The sequence below is a fragment of the Lichenostomus cassidix genome, chromosome 21 (genome assembly GCF_008360975.1).
Source record: "Lichenostomus cassidix isolate B80296 chromosome 21, HeHo_3.0, whole genome shotgun sequence".
NCBI classification, from domain to species: Eukaryota; Metazoa; Chordata; class Aves; order Passeriformes; family Meliphagidae; genus Lichenostomus; species Lichenostomus cassidix.
Window position 1 is genome coordinate 10,657 of NC_139501.1, and position 17,060 is coordinate 27,716.

Below are 17,060 nucleotides of genomic sequence, written 5' to 3' on the forward strand. Positions count from 1 at the left end.
GGTTTGTGTTGCTTCCGAAGGTGCCGCGAAGGCAGCGCTGTAGGTTGTGGATCCCGTCCGTCCTTCTGCCTCAGCGCCCGCAACATCTCGTGCCTTAGCCCCGCCTGTCCCAGGGACTCTGTTATAGGGCGCTAATAACGAAGAGATTAATAAGTAGGTTACAGTGAAAACGGACAGCGCAAGTCTGCTTCTGCAGGTGCTACCGGAAATACCCGAATGGTGGAGAGAGCGAGGGTAAGTATGTCAATTCATAACGTATCTTTCTATTCTTTAGCAAGTAAAACCACCTGCTTCCACAGCACTTCTGAGCTTCATTCTCGCTGTTTACAGAAAACTTTTACAGGCCTGTCTGTGACTGACGTGATGGCTGCAGCGCCACGATGGTCCGTATCAACAGTGGCTGCTTCTTTCAGTTCTCTTTTTTCTGGTATACTTTCTTCTTACTAGCTACTTAAGTCATCTCCTTCACTTGGGTAGCAGCATTCGTAAGGCACTGGGTACTATACTGTGGCTTGGGAATAAATGGCCGGCCATAAAGGTAGTAAACAGCTTTGCTGCAAGACAGAAAATGTTTGCAACATCTAACAAAAAGGTGGTTTTAGCCTGTGATTTTGTAATTATGGAACAGGCTTCAGCTACTTCACGTACAACACATGAAAAATTATTTATTGCTGAAACTCAAAAAGGCCACTACTTCTGCTGTGACACACTGCGGCCACCTGGATACGTGTCCTTCCCTAAAAAACAAGACATGGACAACAGAAAAATTGCAGGAGTTCCTTACCTCAGGATGTTTTTTTTTTTCTCTTCCTGCTCTTACCTTCTCGTATCTCTTCATTTTAATGCACATTGAAAGGACTGCAATTATCAGTACGGGGGAACGAATCCTGAAGTGCTGCTTCTCCCTCTTGCTTGTTGTGTCACAGAATGCACCCAGAAAATACCATTCTATACCGTACAAAGTTCCAGGTATGGATACAAATAATAGAAAAACTTCATTAATTACTTTCCCCTACATAAGATTGCCCATGCTTGTAAAATCTGTAGCAATACATAGAAAAAATTGCAGATAAGGTCTGTATCAATTTCAATCCAGAACACCATCATTTTAAATTCTTTAAAAAATACAGGTTTGGATGATGGTGCTACCACTTCTTAAATTACAAACTTTGGCAATACTGATCTCAAAACTGCTACACGTTGCTACAAATATTTTCATAAATACTGGACAGTAAATAAGGTGTTAAGCTTTATACCTGAACTTAGTTATTACCTGTGCGTAGACTGCATAACGCACACGTGGCCTGCTGAAAAACACTTTAGCGTTAAACCGGATTCGTGCAGCTACATTCTGAGAGCTGCCATGACATGCACCTCCTAGAATAGGCATGTACAGAAATTTGGCTTTCACATGGCCTACAAGAAAGAAGTGAAACCTTACTAGTTCTTTCAATGTCATCTGAAAGAAAGCACATCTGTCATTTTAAATGCTGAAGGGTAACTGTCTTGACCTTCCTCCCCTGCACCCTCGGTGAGGCACTGCATGAGGCTTCGTAGGGTTTATGTCAGCCTTGGCACAAAATGCTGCATGGCTCATATGGTGGGTAACTTACAGTGAGTGTTCCACGTGCTATTCCGCTTAGCCGAGTCACACAAAAGCGAGGAAGATGCTCTAAGGGGCTCTTGGGAGGTACTGGTTGTGTAATCGTTCATTCTGAATGGTTCAGCAGCCCACAGCATTATGGCCTGGGAGCAGAGATGACAGCATATAGGCAAAGGCCTCCTGTTCCCCCCTGAGCTGGGGGAGAGTGGGTACAAACCTGCTTCCTGCAAGCGTATCCTCTTGGCCTGCTGCATGCTGAGGCTTGGACAACTTGGAGGGCAGCTGCAGGCTTTGGCCTCTGTGCATACACACCTCTCCCAGAAGGTGCGATGACTTAATAACAACTTTGCCTGGATGTAATCAGCTGGCTGAATGTCAGTGCGAAGTATCTGTCTTGAGGCAAGCTTGTGGATGGAGTGAGATATGAATGTTTGGGTGAGGAAGAATGAGGACTGTGTGATGACCATCCCTGGAATGAAATTGGAACTCTGCAGAGAATGGAGTGCGTGCACTGTTAGGCAGCCTTTGCTGTAGGCAAGTGTGAAGAAGCCCTGCAGATGGGAGCCATAAGGAAATATTCCAAAGCGGTGAGAATGAGTAGGACATGTTAGAGTTGGTGGTTCCAGTGGGATGACATGTGCATGGGGTCAGGGATGGTACACCCGTGTGAGAAATGGTATAATACTGTGAAACTTTAATGTGCAGGCATTGCTGAGCAGGCCTGAAGCCCTCCCCTGTGGTCAGGACTTAAGCAGGCAGCTGGTGGATAGGAGGCCAAGGAAAAAACGGCATGAGGCAGTTGGACTTGCACATGTGCTGAGCTGTTCAGAAATGACTGACATGTGTATTGTGTTCTCTTACAGATGGTGGTGTTTGGCTGCTGCTGGAGTTGCCGGTCCCCACGAGGATATTGTGGTGATGTGGTATGCGTAGAAAAGAGAAAGATGGCATCTGTTCTGTTCCAAAAGATGTTGAAAACAAAATGACATGAAAGGCTACTGAAGGAAAATTGTTGTGACTGAGTGCTACTGTTGGAAAATGTATCAGGTTAAAAATGTTGTGTAACTGGAGTCAAAGGTTTTGTTTGGGTTTCCCCTGGGAAAAGGAATTTTAGGTTTCTTGCAGGGCAGTGTTGTGCCAGATGAGGTCTGGTGAAGTCAGCATACCAAGAGATTGGGAGTGACCCCCAAAGATAAGCAGAAAGATAAAGAACATGAACAGAACATCCAGCAGGAACTTGTGGTTCTCAACAAGACCTGATGGATATCACAAGCAGCTAGGCCAGAGCAACTGCAGCAGGGCTGAAGACATCCTGGCCCAGAAAAAAGACTGCCAAGAAAAACTGAAGAATGTCATTAGCATCAGAGGCAAGGAGATTGGAGTCCAATGAGAGACGGAATATGGGGAGTTTGCTCAACTTTGGAGTAATGAACACTGACCCAATGCTTTCCTCTGTACTTTTACTGTATGCAATTTCTGAGAAATGGAGTAAAAGCTATGTATCCTGGAATGATTGTTTCTGCGCACCCGGGCTATGGGTGGATGAGATGATTGCTGTGGTACATCCTGACCACAAAATAAAGTAATGCCTTGAGTCTGTAACATGAAAATGTTGTTGGAGAGTTTTTCTATTTTTTTCTGCAGATTGGGTGACACTAGTAAACACATGGCAGTAGTGTAGAGGTGGGAAAAAAACCCCCAAGACTAAAGAAGTGATCCTTGCAAAAGCACAGGATGGGGTAACACATGCAAACACAAGTGAATGCAGCCATGAAACAAGTGAAAAAACCCCAGCAATACATAGTAGAAGCCCCTAGGAAATCCTGTAGAAAGAGATGAGCAAAATGGACGTAATGAGCATACAGCTGTTTCTCACAGCTGTATGCTAGTGCTGCAGTATCCCCCAAAATGTGTTTTGTTTTTCAAGAATTGTAAATTGTGGAGTTTTCAAGAAGTGGTAAAAAGACCCACTAAGATTTGAAAGAATGGTAATTTGTGCTAACACAGTTGAGGGAAAGCGTGTAAAAATCAGGCACTGAACCTTAGTAAAATTCTATAGCAAAAGAGCTCCAAAAATTGTGAAAAAAGTAAAACGGTAAAAGTGCTGGGAAAAAAGCCTCCGCTCCAGTGTTGCCACAGCGACGGGCGGGCGGAGGCAGGCGTGGCTTTGGGCGGAGTCAGAGGGCACCGAGGGGCGGGCTCTTGGGCGGGGTGCGGGGAGCACCAGGGGCGTGGTGCAGAGACTACCAGAGGCGTGGCTTTGGCCCGGGCCGAGAGACGACAGGGGCGGGGCCAAGGGAGGGACGAGGGGAGGAACAGTAGGTGGAGTACAGTGACGGACGCAGACCCGGGGGCGGGGAGGTGGGCAGGGCTTTGGTGACGTCAGTGTGCGGTGAAGAAGATATGGACCCAAAAAAAGACATTAAAATTAAGGGGCCACTCTGGCTCGGTGGGTATGGCCTTAAGCCGAATCCTTGTACTTCCGGGGTTCGAGTCCCACCGCAGCCTCCCACGGTGCGTGCGCTGGGCAGGGAGTCTGGGAGCTAGCTCTGCGCCTGCTTACCGCCGGTGGAACATAAATACTGTAAGCCAGAAAGTGGGGCGACTGCGGCGCGTGTCCCCCGTCTAGGGGGGGGAGGCCGCCAAAAATGCCTTTTTGCCACCTTCAAACATGAAACAACAACAAACCTCACCTCTTCGAAATCACACATCTCTCCCTTTTCTAACACAACACAGAAACAAACACCTCACCTACTACAAACAACAAAATACACAACAAACAACACCACACACCAACAACATACAACAAACAACTAAATACACACACCTACACTCCAAAACACTCATACACGCATTTTACAATCAACAACTACAAACACCAATGCCTCACACCACACAAACGCCTCTCACATCCACCAAACGCCTCTCAAAACAACTACACCAACACAAACACAACACACACCATGTCCTCATAAACACAAACAAATCACACTTCAATCTTCTTTACTCTTTAGCTACTTGCTCTTCCCATCTCACCATTACTCCTTTTCATGCACCTTCAAGGACCTACCTGCAATTCTCACTCATCAGCAACGACTGCTCAACTGCTACTTCCCCATCCGCCTCATCACAGCACACAATCCACCCACAACATGCCCGTCCACCAGAGCTGCACAAACCTCCACCTATGGCTACAAACTGTACAAAAACTTCATCAAATACTTGCCCTTCCACAACATTTCCCAGGCTTTCAAAATCTGCCTCAGTACATACAAATATTGCCACATCAACTCTCTATCCATTTCAATAAAGAACACCAGCACTTGCAACTCTAGAAAACTTCTGCCTTTGGATGATGTTCCTAACACTTCTTGCATTAAAAATTTGGCTAGGCTGACTTCAAAACTGGCACACATTTCTCCACATGTTTTACCTAATACAAAACAGGAAATAAGGTGCTTGCCCTTATATCTCCACATACCTATTACCTGTCTGTGAACTGCATACCACATGCATAGCCTACAGAAATACACTTCACGATTCAGATTCCTAAGGCTCCATTGTACAAGCCTTACAGAACACCACCTCATCAATTATCCAGGTACAGAACTTTAGCTTTCAAAAGGCCTAACAGAAACAAACAACTTTTGCTAACTCTTTCAATGCCATGTTAAACAAATAACATAGCTCATGGTGCTGAAGAAACAATAACTGCAATAACCATCCTCCCCTGTTCCCTATATGACACACCAAAAGATGGTTCAGAAAGTTTACTTCAAACACAATAGCAAATGACACACAACTCACAGGGTGGCTAATTCTCAGCCTCTGTTCCAATCACTCTTCCACTCAGCCACATCACATAGAAGCAAGGAAAATGCCCAAAGGGATCATTTGCAGGTGCCGATTGTATAATCGTTCAGTCTGAACATGTGGACGGACCAGGCCATGCTTCTGATAAAAGTATTTGGCGTAGATGAACTCCCATTGCTGTGACCAAAACATCTGACAAATACTTTACTTCCCTTTATTAAAAAAACACCTCTCTGATCACCACAGCTCTGGTATTAGGTTAGCCCAACACACTGCAACCTAACAGGGATCCTTCTCAAAACCTAGGGAAAAAACTTACATTGAGATGTCAGCACCTTCACTGATGACTTCTTTACAATTCACTGGCAACATGTCATTCATCTAATCTTATTTGCCACATAAGCCACACAAGGTATTTACTCTTTGAATTAGGACTCTAACATCTCTTACTTGAAAAGGTTTCCACCATGGCCCATGACTATGATCTCCCTCCCTCTTCCTGCTGATCGAACCTGCCTCAAACCACTGCCTCTTTTGAACGGCTAGGAAATCCTTGCACACACTTGGCACAACACACCCAGGAGTCCAAGGCCAGCCTCAGGCCTAGCTCCTAGCCACTTCTGTCTGGCACAAATCCTGACATTTGCACAACTTTATGATACAAAATCCCACATTTGCCCGTGAGCACCTGGCTGGCAATCGATGGCTCTTTTACACAGCGATGGCACATCGCCACCCTCAGGTAAGATAGGCGGATTGGAGGAATCCAAGTGCACACAGTTCTGCTTCTTCACACCTTTCATCTCACAGGATTCCTACAGCATGCACACTTTTCAGGTACAATACCACATTTCTACCAGGCTGCAAACAGGGCCTCTTTTACACAGGTAACCAACTTTTCCACCCTTCTGTCCTGCACACCATGACAAATGCCTCCTCACATCATAAAAACCATCTGACAACACTTCATAACGAGCCTCAAGATACACTAGATCACCTCTGGGTTAAATCAATCCACTCAGTCTGGTTTTCTGGGAAAAAAAAACTGTTTCAACCTTTTACAAACCTCCTTTGTGTGATTAAGAACACCGAGCTATACTGATAGCAATCATAACAATCCATTCTTTACATTCATTTCAATTATTCACTACCCACAACAACAGCTGCAACTGCTGCAACTGCTGCTTCAGGACACCACATCAGTAGAAATATGGGGCCAGTGATATTAAAGGAAGCAAGGCCAATAACCACATCAAATCTCTTCTTCCCCCACAGCAATGACCATGGCCACATCTCCTTCTCTCTACCTCAAGAACACACTCTGGGGAGTACCTGACAGCATAACAGCTCTCAAGAACCACCGCCTAAACTTTTATATAATTACACTCATCTATTGACATTATATCTATTAGCACTTCTTATACAAAATACCTACCCATCATTACAAATCCATTGACACTTATGGAACCTCTCCTAAGACATGAGCCACCTATTTACAAGGTTCACCGTGTACATTTTCACACTTCAACATCACATTACCCTTCTACACTCTAGCCGTACACATCTACTCATATTAAACCTCTCTTTACATTAATATCTAATATCTCATTGGACTTGGTATACAACAGCTAATAGATCTATTTCCTCCTTTTTTACATTCTGTGCTATATTTCATCCTGACTTAGAAGTTAAGCTCCTTCATTGCTTCATTTCTATATACAAGACTTATGTTGCACTTTCAAATCCATCTGCTTTGGCCTTGCATGGACAAACTTATGCAGGGCACACATGACGCTTGCTCTCTCTGCCTCATGTGCACGCTGCCCCAAGCAACATTTTACAATACCATTGTCCTTTCTTTCCCTACACTTTACATCCATGTCATACCCTCCATTATTCAAATCCTAACACTTTGCTTACTGCCTACAAGATCACTGTCATCAATAAACAACAGAAAATTTTGCAAGGGCTCCCTGGCTCAACATTTCTTTTTCCTCTTTCTCTTATTGCTCCTACCATTTCACATGGGACCTTTTTCATGCATATTTATAGGACTGCAATTACCACTGCTCCACAAACATTTGGGAAGGGCTACTACTCCCTCCGGCTCACCCTGTGAACAAAATCCAGACCCAAGATGCCACTCTGTAGCTGTGGAAAACCTCCAGGTATTCATACCATTAATTAAATAAATAAATGAAATTCTATGCCTTCAAAAAATTAACCATCTCTCTAAAATCTAACAAAATGCATTAAAAAACTCTCCTGATCAAGTAGGTATCCATTTCAATGCTCAACAGACACACTTGCAACTTTTAAAAACTTCTGCCTTTGGATAATGCTGCTATCACTTCTTACATTACAAACATTGAAAATTCTCACCTCAAATCTGGGTTCTGGGGGATCACAGGACACTATGCTGGGGCTGTCACCGGCCCAGACCCTACCTAGGCCCTTATGGGATATAGGCTCACCCTGGCCTTACACACAGCTGCTCTGGCAAAAGTTCCTCCTACACACACAAGACTACATGGCCGGTGTTCTTAGGCACACCCTGAAAGGGGGAGCTTTGCATGGGACTCTGAGATGCAGGGGGCAGCACCAGCCACTGCCCTCAATACCTCTCACTCATCCTTCCTTACAGCTAACACACGAGGGCCCCCCACCCACTCCACAGCCCCCTACAGCCCTGGGGTGTCAAGTGCTGCCCTGGACAATACAACACCTCTCGGCTCCGGAGCCCAAATCCTGGCTTTATGGGGCTGTGGTGGGACTCAGCAATAGGGACCGGGGCCTGCACCTCTCCTGGGATGGCCTTCAGCTACACTAACCTTGCGTGGTAACAATTCACAGAGTAGCCAGTTATCTGCATCTCTCTGACATCCCCTCCTACGACACTGACAGCAAGCCACCTTGGGACTGGGCCCTGCCTCCCACACCTTTCTCCCTTATGCTACTCCCGATGCCTCTGCCACAAATTTCTACTGATGCTTTCTACTGCTGATCAAACACAGAAATAATTCACACATTCACACTTTTCATTAGGAGTTCATTTATTAAAGGATTTGTGGCAAGTCAGAAGTGAAAATAAATTGCATCAGCCTGCACTAACCACACAGCTTTTCCTTGCTTAAGAAGGTGACACTCAACCCTCTCAGCAGCACTAAAAAATCCAGCTTGGCAGTTTAATAAAAGCCACGTAAGACCTGCTGGGCCCAACACCATAACAAAGGTCACACTTCTTTTATAGAGCTCTGCAACTACTCACATCAGATACCACTTTGGGGACTGCCACAACAACAGTCTTAGCCATCCTGGGAAGCTCTGGCTCTAAACAGCCTGCTGCTGGCAGCTCCTGCAGCCAAAATATGTCCAGGGGCTTGATGATTGGCATCTTCGGCACCACCTTCCTGCCATCCTAGGCAGCTGAACCGGGACACCCGGGACATTCCAGGCACCCATCCCTGCAGAACCATTAACATCATTCAGTGCTTTGCAAAGCAAACCTCAGAGGGCTACAAGGCATTTCTAAGGAAAACCCACCAAAAACCCCAAAATTTTAGTGCCCAAAGAACATGCTTTTTGCAAGGCGGCCACAGCCCTGCTGATACCAAACGCTACACCTATCCATGCTTTACAGGCTGTGGGTAATGCCTTCAAAAACAGGTTAGCCCATCACCACCTCCCACTGACAGCATCCTTGGGGCAACTCTTTCATTTTTGCACATTCAAATGACAAGAGGAAAAAAAGGCCAGGTCTTTGGCATTTCTCTCAGCACACTCTAGCAGCTCACAATACCCTTCAGGAAAAGAAGGTACTACCAAAAAAGACAACACGATGGATGACAACATCCATCTGGTATCACCAACTAACAGTGACAAGATGCCAAAAGAAGCCCCAGCGGGGAAGAAATGGAAGCACAGACCCCTGCTGCTGACACGGCCCAGAACAATGCTGAGAAAGCATCAAGACACAACAAAATCCTATCACACGGAACACAATGGACGTGGACAACATTACACAGACACAGACAACATCACACAGGCATGGGCTAAAACAACTCAGCAAGTTTCCTACTGCAAGATGACCCACAGGCTGATGATGCTCAAGGAAACAAGCCTCCACAGCAATAGCACATGATAATGAAAAGTCAATCCAAACAACAACTTACTGCCAAAGTTATTAAGACCATGCTCAAGAACCTCACCAGGCCTACAGAAGGAACCAAGGAATGCCAGGTGACCGTGCTGATCACTCCTGACACAAAAGATAACATCTACACAAAAGAAGACCCATGTCAAAAAGCTCACAAGAACAGGGATGTGCCTCAGAGCTGCCCTACCCAGCAAAGGCTCGCCTGATGCTGAAGAGAAAACCTCTACCTTTACCTCCAAACGGCCTGTCCCACAACACTGCTCTCCTCTAACCAAACTTCAAACCTGTCATTACAATGCTTTTTCCCTTCTGCCAACCACCACTCCTGACACAGCTTTCACCAGACAAGAGGACACAATCCATCCTCGACACTGTGGACGGCGCTGTGTTCCCTCTGGTCTGCTTCGGTGCCTGCAGCAGTTCAAAAGAAAATTCAGACTGTCGTGACACACCCCAAAAGAGACCCCTTCTGCAACCTCTTCACTGACAACGGGTATCCCTTACCTTTCCAAACTTCAACTCCACACCTGCCGGTAGTACCTAACGCAACAAAACAGAAAACGTGACCGTTGCCCTCAACAACGCTCATCCCCAGGCTCCTCCCCACAGCTGCCCCAGCTCACCTCAAATCTTCATCCAAGTACACAGTCTCGTGGACAATGCGTGCAAAATTCAAACAAACACCCTTACCGCACTGCCAGCCAGAAAGGTACTCAACAGCTTTGCTGCAAGACAGAAAATGTTTGCAACATCTAACAAAACGTGGCTTTAGCCTGTGATTGTGTCATTATGCAACATGCTTCAGCTACTTCACATGCAACACATGAAAAATCATTCCTTCCTGAAACTCAAAAAGGCCTCTACTTCTGCTGCGACACACTGCGGCCACCTGGACACGTGTCCTTCCCTAAAAAAAAAAAGAACAACAGAAAAATTGCAGCAGTCCCCTACCTCAGGATGTTTTTTTTTCTCACTTCCTTCCTGCTCTTACCTTTTCATATCTGTTCTTCTTAATGCACATTGAAAGGACTGCAATTATCACTACTGGGGAACAACTTCTCAAGTGCTGCTTCTCCCTCTTGCTTCTCCTGTCACAGAATGCACCCAGAAAATACTGTTCTATGCCAAACAAAGTTCCAGGTATGGATACAAATAATACAAAACCTTCATGAATTACTTTCCCTTACATAACATTGTCCATGCTTGTAATATCTGTAGCAATACATAGAAAAATTTGCAGATAAGGTCTGTATCAATTTCCATCCACAACACCATCATTTTAAATTGTTAAAAAAATACAGGTTTGGATGATGGTGCTATGGCTTCTTACATTACAAACATTGCCAATACTGACCTCAAAACTGCTACAAGTTGCTACAAATATTTTCATAAATACTGGACCCTAAAGAAGGTGTTCAGCTTTATACCTCCACTTAGTTAGGACCTCTGTGTAGACTGCATAACACACACAAAGCATGATGAAAAACACTTTACTGTTAAACCTCATTGGTGCGGCAACATTCTGAAAGCCATCGTAGAGTGCACTTCCTGGTAGAGGCATGGACACAAATTTACAATTCACGTGGCCTATGAGACAGAAATGAAACCTTACCAGTTCTTTCAATGTCATCTGAAAAAAGCACATCTGTCATTTTAATTAGTGAAGGATAACTCTCTTAACCTTCCTCTCCTGCAAGCTCAGTGAGGCACTGCAACAGCCTTCATAGGGTTTATGTCAGCCTCGGCACAAAATGCTGCATGGCTCTAGAGCAGGTGACTTGCACTGGCTGTTACACATGCTATTCCACTTAGCCGAGGCCCAGGGAAGCAGGGAAGATGCTCCAAGACGTACACGGGAGGTACTACATGTGGAATCTTTCATTCTCAATAGCTCAGCAGCCCACACCGTGCATCCGATGGAACTGTTCTGTGTACGTTGACTCCTGTTGCTGGGACCGATACACCTCAGCCATACTTTCCTCTACTTTGTGCATTTAACGGCTCTCTGCTAGGCACACTTCTGCTATTGGCTTAGCCCTACGTGCTGTGGCCTGAGGGGATCCTTCTCGAGGCCTGCTCACACCACTTCCATTTAAATGTCAGCAGCTTCACTGCTCATCTCTTTAGCACTTTGTGGGAGGATATCACAGATCTGTTTTTCTTACATGCCCCGTACAACAGGCAGTATATTTATTCTTACAAATAGGACACAGACATCTCTTACCTGGAAAGATTTCCCTCTTTGGTCAACAGTGCCTTCTCTCTCCCTCTTCCTGCTGCTCACTCATTCCAAAACAGAACCTGGCTGTCACCAGTGTCTCCTTTTCAACAAGTCAGAAATAGTTCCATGCTACAGCCTTAAAGGCAGTTTGGAGAGGGGCCCCAGGACTCCAAGGCCACCCATAGCCCTACTTCCTGGCACCCTTTCTCTGCAATGATTCCCACCGTCTTCAAAATTTTATGAGCCGCAATCCCACATTTGCCCGTCGGCAACTGCCTGGGAAAGTTGACTTTTGTCCACACACGGGACAGATTTCCACCCTCATGTCTTGCAGGCACATTGGAAGAGCCTCTGTCTGTCCGAGCACAGACAGAGCTCCGCTTCCTGGCATCTTTCCTCTGGGAGGAATCCTAGAACACTCACCACTTTAACTAGAGGAATCCCACATTTGGACCCTGGCTAAAAACAGGGTCTCTTTAGCACAGGTAGGAAACTTTCATACCCTACTGTATTGGACACGCTTGCAAATGCCGCTTGACGTTATGACAACCATCTCACAACACCTAACAATGACCCACGAGGTCAGGTATATAACCTGTGTCTTACCTCACTACCTTCTGGTGGATTTTGTGGGAAAAAAACTCACTGTTTGAACCTATCTACCAACCTGTTTACTGGGATTAGGGACAGCAAGCTATGTTCATTTGGTCATAGAAATCCTTTCTTTCTTCGCACTGATTTCAATTATTCACTACCCACAACAACAGTTGTAACTGCTACTTTAAGACACTGCATCTGAAGAAATATTGCAAGTATGATATTAAAGGAAGCAAAACCAATAACCACACAAAAACTGTTACTCACCCAGGACGACAAACATGGCCACATCTCCCTCTCGCCACCTGGAGTACAGACCTTGGGGAGTGTCTGGCCGCATAGGGACTACACAGAAGCTTCACCCCTACGCTGACAGGCACTTGACTGCAACAAAAAATGCTTAGAATGCATATCTTAATGCTACTTTCTATACCGCTTCACTTTTCAGGTGCTCTCCATGCCAGACCCCACCAACACAGGGCAATGCAGGATCTCCTGGAAGAACTGATGCTGCTGCTGCTGCTGCCACCACACCCACCGCCACCACCACCACAGCTACTCAGCTTCCCTGGAGGGAACCCAGCACAGCACACCCAACACCACCTCTGAGACACAGCTGGCCGTGGCAGGGCAGGCTTTTATTCATTTCTCTAAATATAAACTTAAGCTGGTTTTTAGCAAGCAGGAGCTGGTGGGCTTTCAGACAAGCATCTTGGTCAGGAGAGACAGCACCTGTGGGCACTCCCTGCTCACTCATCCACCTCATACAGCCAGGAATCTCTGGGAAAAGGCACCAGCTCCTGGGTTGCACTGTTCCAGCTGGTAGCTTTATCCTGGAAAAATTTTTTATCATAGAATGATAGGACCAGGGGGAATGGCTTCCCACTGACAAAGTTCAGGGTTAGATGGGATATTGGGAAGGAATCCTTCCCCATGAAGGTGGTGAGGCCCTGACCCCTGCCCTAAGAAGCTGTGGCTGCCCCTGCAAGTGACCAAAGTCAGTTGGATGGGGCTTGGAGCAACCCAGGATACTGGAAGGTGTGCAGTGAGATGATCTTGAAGGTCCTTTCCAACCCAAATCCTCCTATGATTCCATGGAATGTGAAAATTATTCTCAAGGCATCATCTCCCACATGATTGCCCAGGTGCCTGTGTGGCATATCTCACTGATAACAGCTCCAAGCCTAGTTATCAGCAGAGCACCAACATTCCTGCCTTCCTGTGCCACCTGAACTAGGGTCTATGAGGGCTTTTGCCTTTGCTAAACATCTGGAGAACAACTGCCATTTGAGGGAGGACAATTGGAGTGATCCAGAAGCATTTAACAATTGGAATATCATTCTGCTCCACAGCTTTTTATTTTTTCCTGTTCTACAATGTCATTCACTAATGAATGCACCGTGGCCTGGGATTAGGTTTAAAGCAGTATTTTCCTGTTGCTCTTCCCTGCATGTTGGTCACACCCTTAATGGTCTTCCTAGGAACTATTTACTTTAAGAGGTTTGCTTCTAAGTCCTCCAAGTGATCAAAACCAGGCAATGCATGGCTTTCTCTGCTATGACCTCAGTTTTTCCTGGAAAGAAATGGGAACAAAAGAAAATTCATACTTCCAAAATTAATGCAATCAGCTTGAAAATCATAGTGTCCGTGAAAATGAACTCTCCATTCTTTCTTGAGCAGGCTAATATTCACTTTAAGGGAAGAGAAACTCCAGGGAGAATGAGCACTTGTTGGCAGGATGGGCCTTCTGTAAGTGCCGCTGTGACAAATCCCAGCCAGGGCTGCAAGGATCACTCTGGAGCTGAAGCTTGGGAAGCAGCCGGGGGAAATCAGCAGCCCGGCACCTGCTGAGCGGGATATTGCCACATCCACTCCTTCCCTGGACACCTCCACCACCTCCCCGGGCAGCCCCTTCCAATGCCTGACCGCCCTTTCCGTTAAGAAATTCCTCCGGATGTTCCAGAGGATGCTGCACTGAGCCTCTCAAGAGATCCCTGTGCTCTCTGCAGTATATTTACAGAGCTCCAGGCTCTTCAGATCTTTCCAGCCTGACCCAGGCCCCTGATGGCAGCTGGGTCCTGGGCCAAGGTGCTCACCCCTGCAGGGGGTCCAGGGCAGAAAGGTGTGAGAGCAGCAAGGTTGGGGCCTTGCCACGTTTGCCTTTGCAGGACCCTTCCAGCCCCACTCTTCATGGAGCTCCAAGCCCTTCAGATTTCTCGGCCCTAACTCTCAGCATAACCATAACCCTAGTTAATTACCCCAACACACTACCTGGGCTCTCCCCGTCAGAAAGACGCAGGAGCAGCAATGTTAGGGCCCTGCCACGATGGCCCCGCAGGGTTAGGGTTACGCTTTTTTGCCTAAGTGCAGAAACGAGCGGCGATATGGATGTTCTCCTAACCCTTCCCGGTTTCACACCTGAATTGTCCGAGCCAGGCGTGTTCCTCAGATGCTGCGGATGGGTAACCTACATTACGTATTGTCTCAGAGTTGTATTGCAGCTTTTTGTGGTTTTGTATTTACTATGATATTTAACTCTTCTCTTGGATCACCTCATTCATTTTGAGGAATTACAATTACTTCTCAGGTCCATGTATTATGTTGCATTTCTCTTGGAAAAACAGTCAATATTAGTCAACATGCCTGTCTTCACCCTTCTGTCCTTCCTCCTCCTGCCACGCACATTCCCCCACCCCCTAGAATTCATATGCTTCTATAATGCAGAACTGTAAAGCTAGCTGGATTACAGGTACACCAAGTATCTCTTCATGCAGCCATAATCCCTTAGATGATAAGAAACTGTCCTGCTGCCATTTGTAATACGTTGGCACTAACTCAGAAGTAGTATCAATGATTGTGGTTTTATCCCTGTCTTGCTTCTATAGATTACTTAAAAGCCGAATCGCATTTGCCATTTCCAACTAAAAGCAACGTCAAGTGGGGATATTGATGGAAATCGGTTTTATGTTACACGACCGTAATTTTATTAGCTTTTCCCCAGTATTACTGTTATTTCTTTGCTGATGAACAACCCCGCTTTACATGCCTCGTAGTAGCCTACAGTGACGTGCTCGTGAGGGCCAGGGGACAGTGACCCGCCCGGCTCGGTTACTCTGCCGTTTATGCAATGGAGCACGTACAGCCTTGTGGCTTTCTTAGATTTTCCTGAAGTACCTTTAAGGTGGTGAAGCAGAACCGCTTCACTGCAAAACGTTCCTTTTAACAAGCAGTCGCTGCCTCGATATTATGCTAAATTTCAGAATAGCAAGTCCTAGAGGTGCTGTTTAACAGGGAGGAACTCTAACAAAACTTTAAATGTTGCGATAACCCCACAGTGTGACTGCAGCTTCTATTATTGACTTTAGATTTGTCAAATCGTTTGCTATCCAACGTGCCTTGATCTTGCCTCAGGCTGCCTATCGCAAATTAATGCCCGGGACCCAGTTCAGTTCTCCTTGAGGAGAGTAAAAAGCCAAACATTCCTTTATTCCAGCTCTCCTTGGAGAATGCAGTTTCATAATTAACGAATTTGTTGCTTTTAAAGTGATCGGCATTGCTCCTGATAGGAACATCCAACTACACTACAACAGTATTTTGAGGGGAAAAGAATCCCCTCGGTGCTGAGTACAGGGTTGTGGATTTTACTTGTTTTTTTTAAATGCCTGAACTGCTAAATTAATTACTCTGTCAAATTAGTCAAGATCCAAGACTGAGTTTTGGGAGAAACATTTTACAATGTAATAGCGTAATTGTCCCTCTTATCTTTTAGATTCCAATATCCATAGATCCCAATTACCTTAATTTACATTCAGAACAAATGCACTTCTTCCTCCGTGCCCAAATGCCTTAGCGATGCCGTCTCTCTTGATTACAGAACTTTTCCAAGGGAGCAATACTAATGAAAATTCTATTCTAAATCAAATATTCATTTGCGAGCAATTTTACCGTTCCAAAACAATCTAGGAATTACATTTAGAATCATTACCTTAATTTAATCCATATAAGCACAATAATTCAGTGTTCAGATCTCAAAGTGTTAAACGGCTCTCACTGCCACTGTTGTTTTGCCCTTTGTTGAGCGGGATCCTGGAGGGAAGGAACCCGAGCCTGGAGTTTCCCTAGCAAGGGGTGTTACCTACAGGCCAAGGAGGGCTAGGAGGTGGCTCACTTGTGCATGACAACAGGGTTAACAGCTGCTTACTGTGTAGCCGATGAAAAAAGACCCCTCATCTTTGACAAAGAAGCACTACAAAGGTGGCCGGGGAAAAAGAAATTTAACTCACAAAGACTAGAAAAATTATCTTGTCCACTTTCATAATGGCGTTAGTGATGCTAGAGCACAAAGTCTCAATTAGTACCCTTCTTTTACCTGCCTGTTTACCACAAAGATTGACTGCAGATAATGGGGTGGGGGGAAGAAATGTCCCAGCAGCTCTTAGAAGTCCTTCAGCTGCACATAGCTGGCATCTGCCTACAGCAGGCTTTATTCGTTTCTTCCTAAAGTGTCACTTGTTTTCTTTGGAATTGTGCCACGAATTCTTGACTGCTGCTTCTGACTGAAAGCAGGTCTAGTGAGAGACTGCTGAAGACCGAGGTCCCTTCACCCACCCCTCAGGCATGTAGTACCAGCTGCTTCCCGTATGTGAGGACGTTCGCCTCCCCTGCTGTCC

The 17,060-nt window shown here is 45.7% G+C and overlaps 1 long non-coding RNA gene across 1 annotated transcript; it reads left to right on the forward strand.

Annotated features, from left to right (window-relative positions):
• Positions 1-2,013: 2,013 nt before the first annotated feature.
• LOC146428163 (uncharacterized) lies at positions 2,014-3,213 on the forward strand. The gene is made up of 2 exons (XR_014856139.1): positions 2,014-2,190; positions 2,467-3,213. It is a non-coding gene; the product is annotated as an uncharacterized LOC146428163 (long non-coding RNA).
• The last annotated feature ends 13,847 nt before the right edge of the window (positions 3,214-17,060 follow it).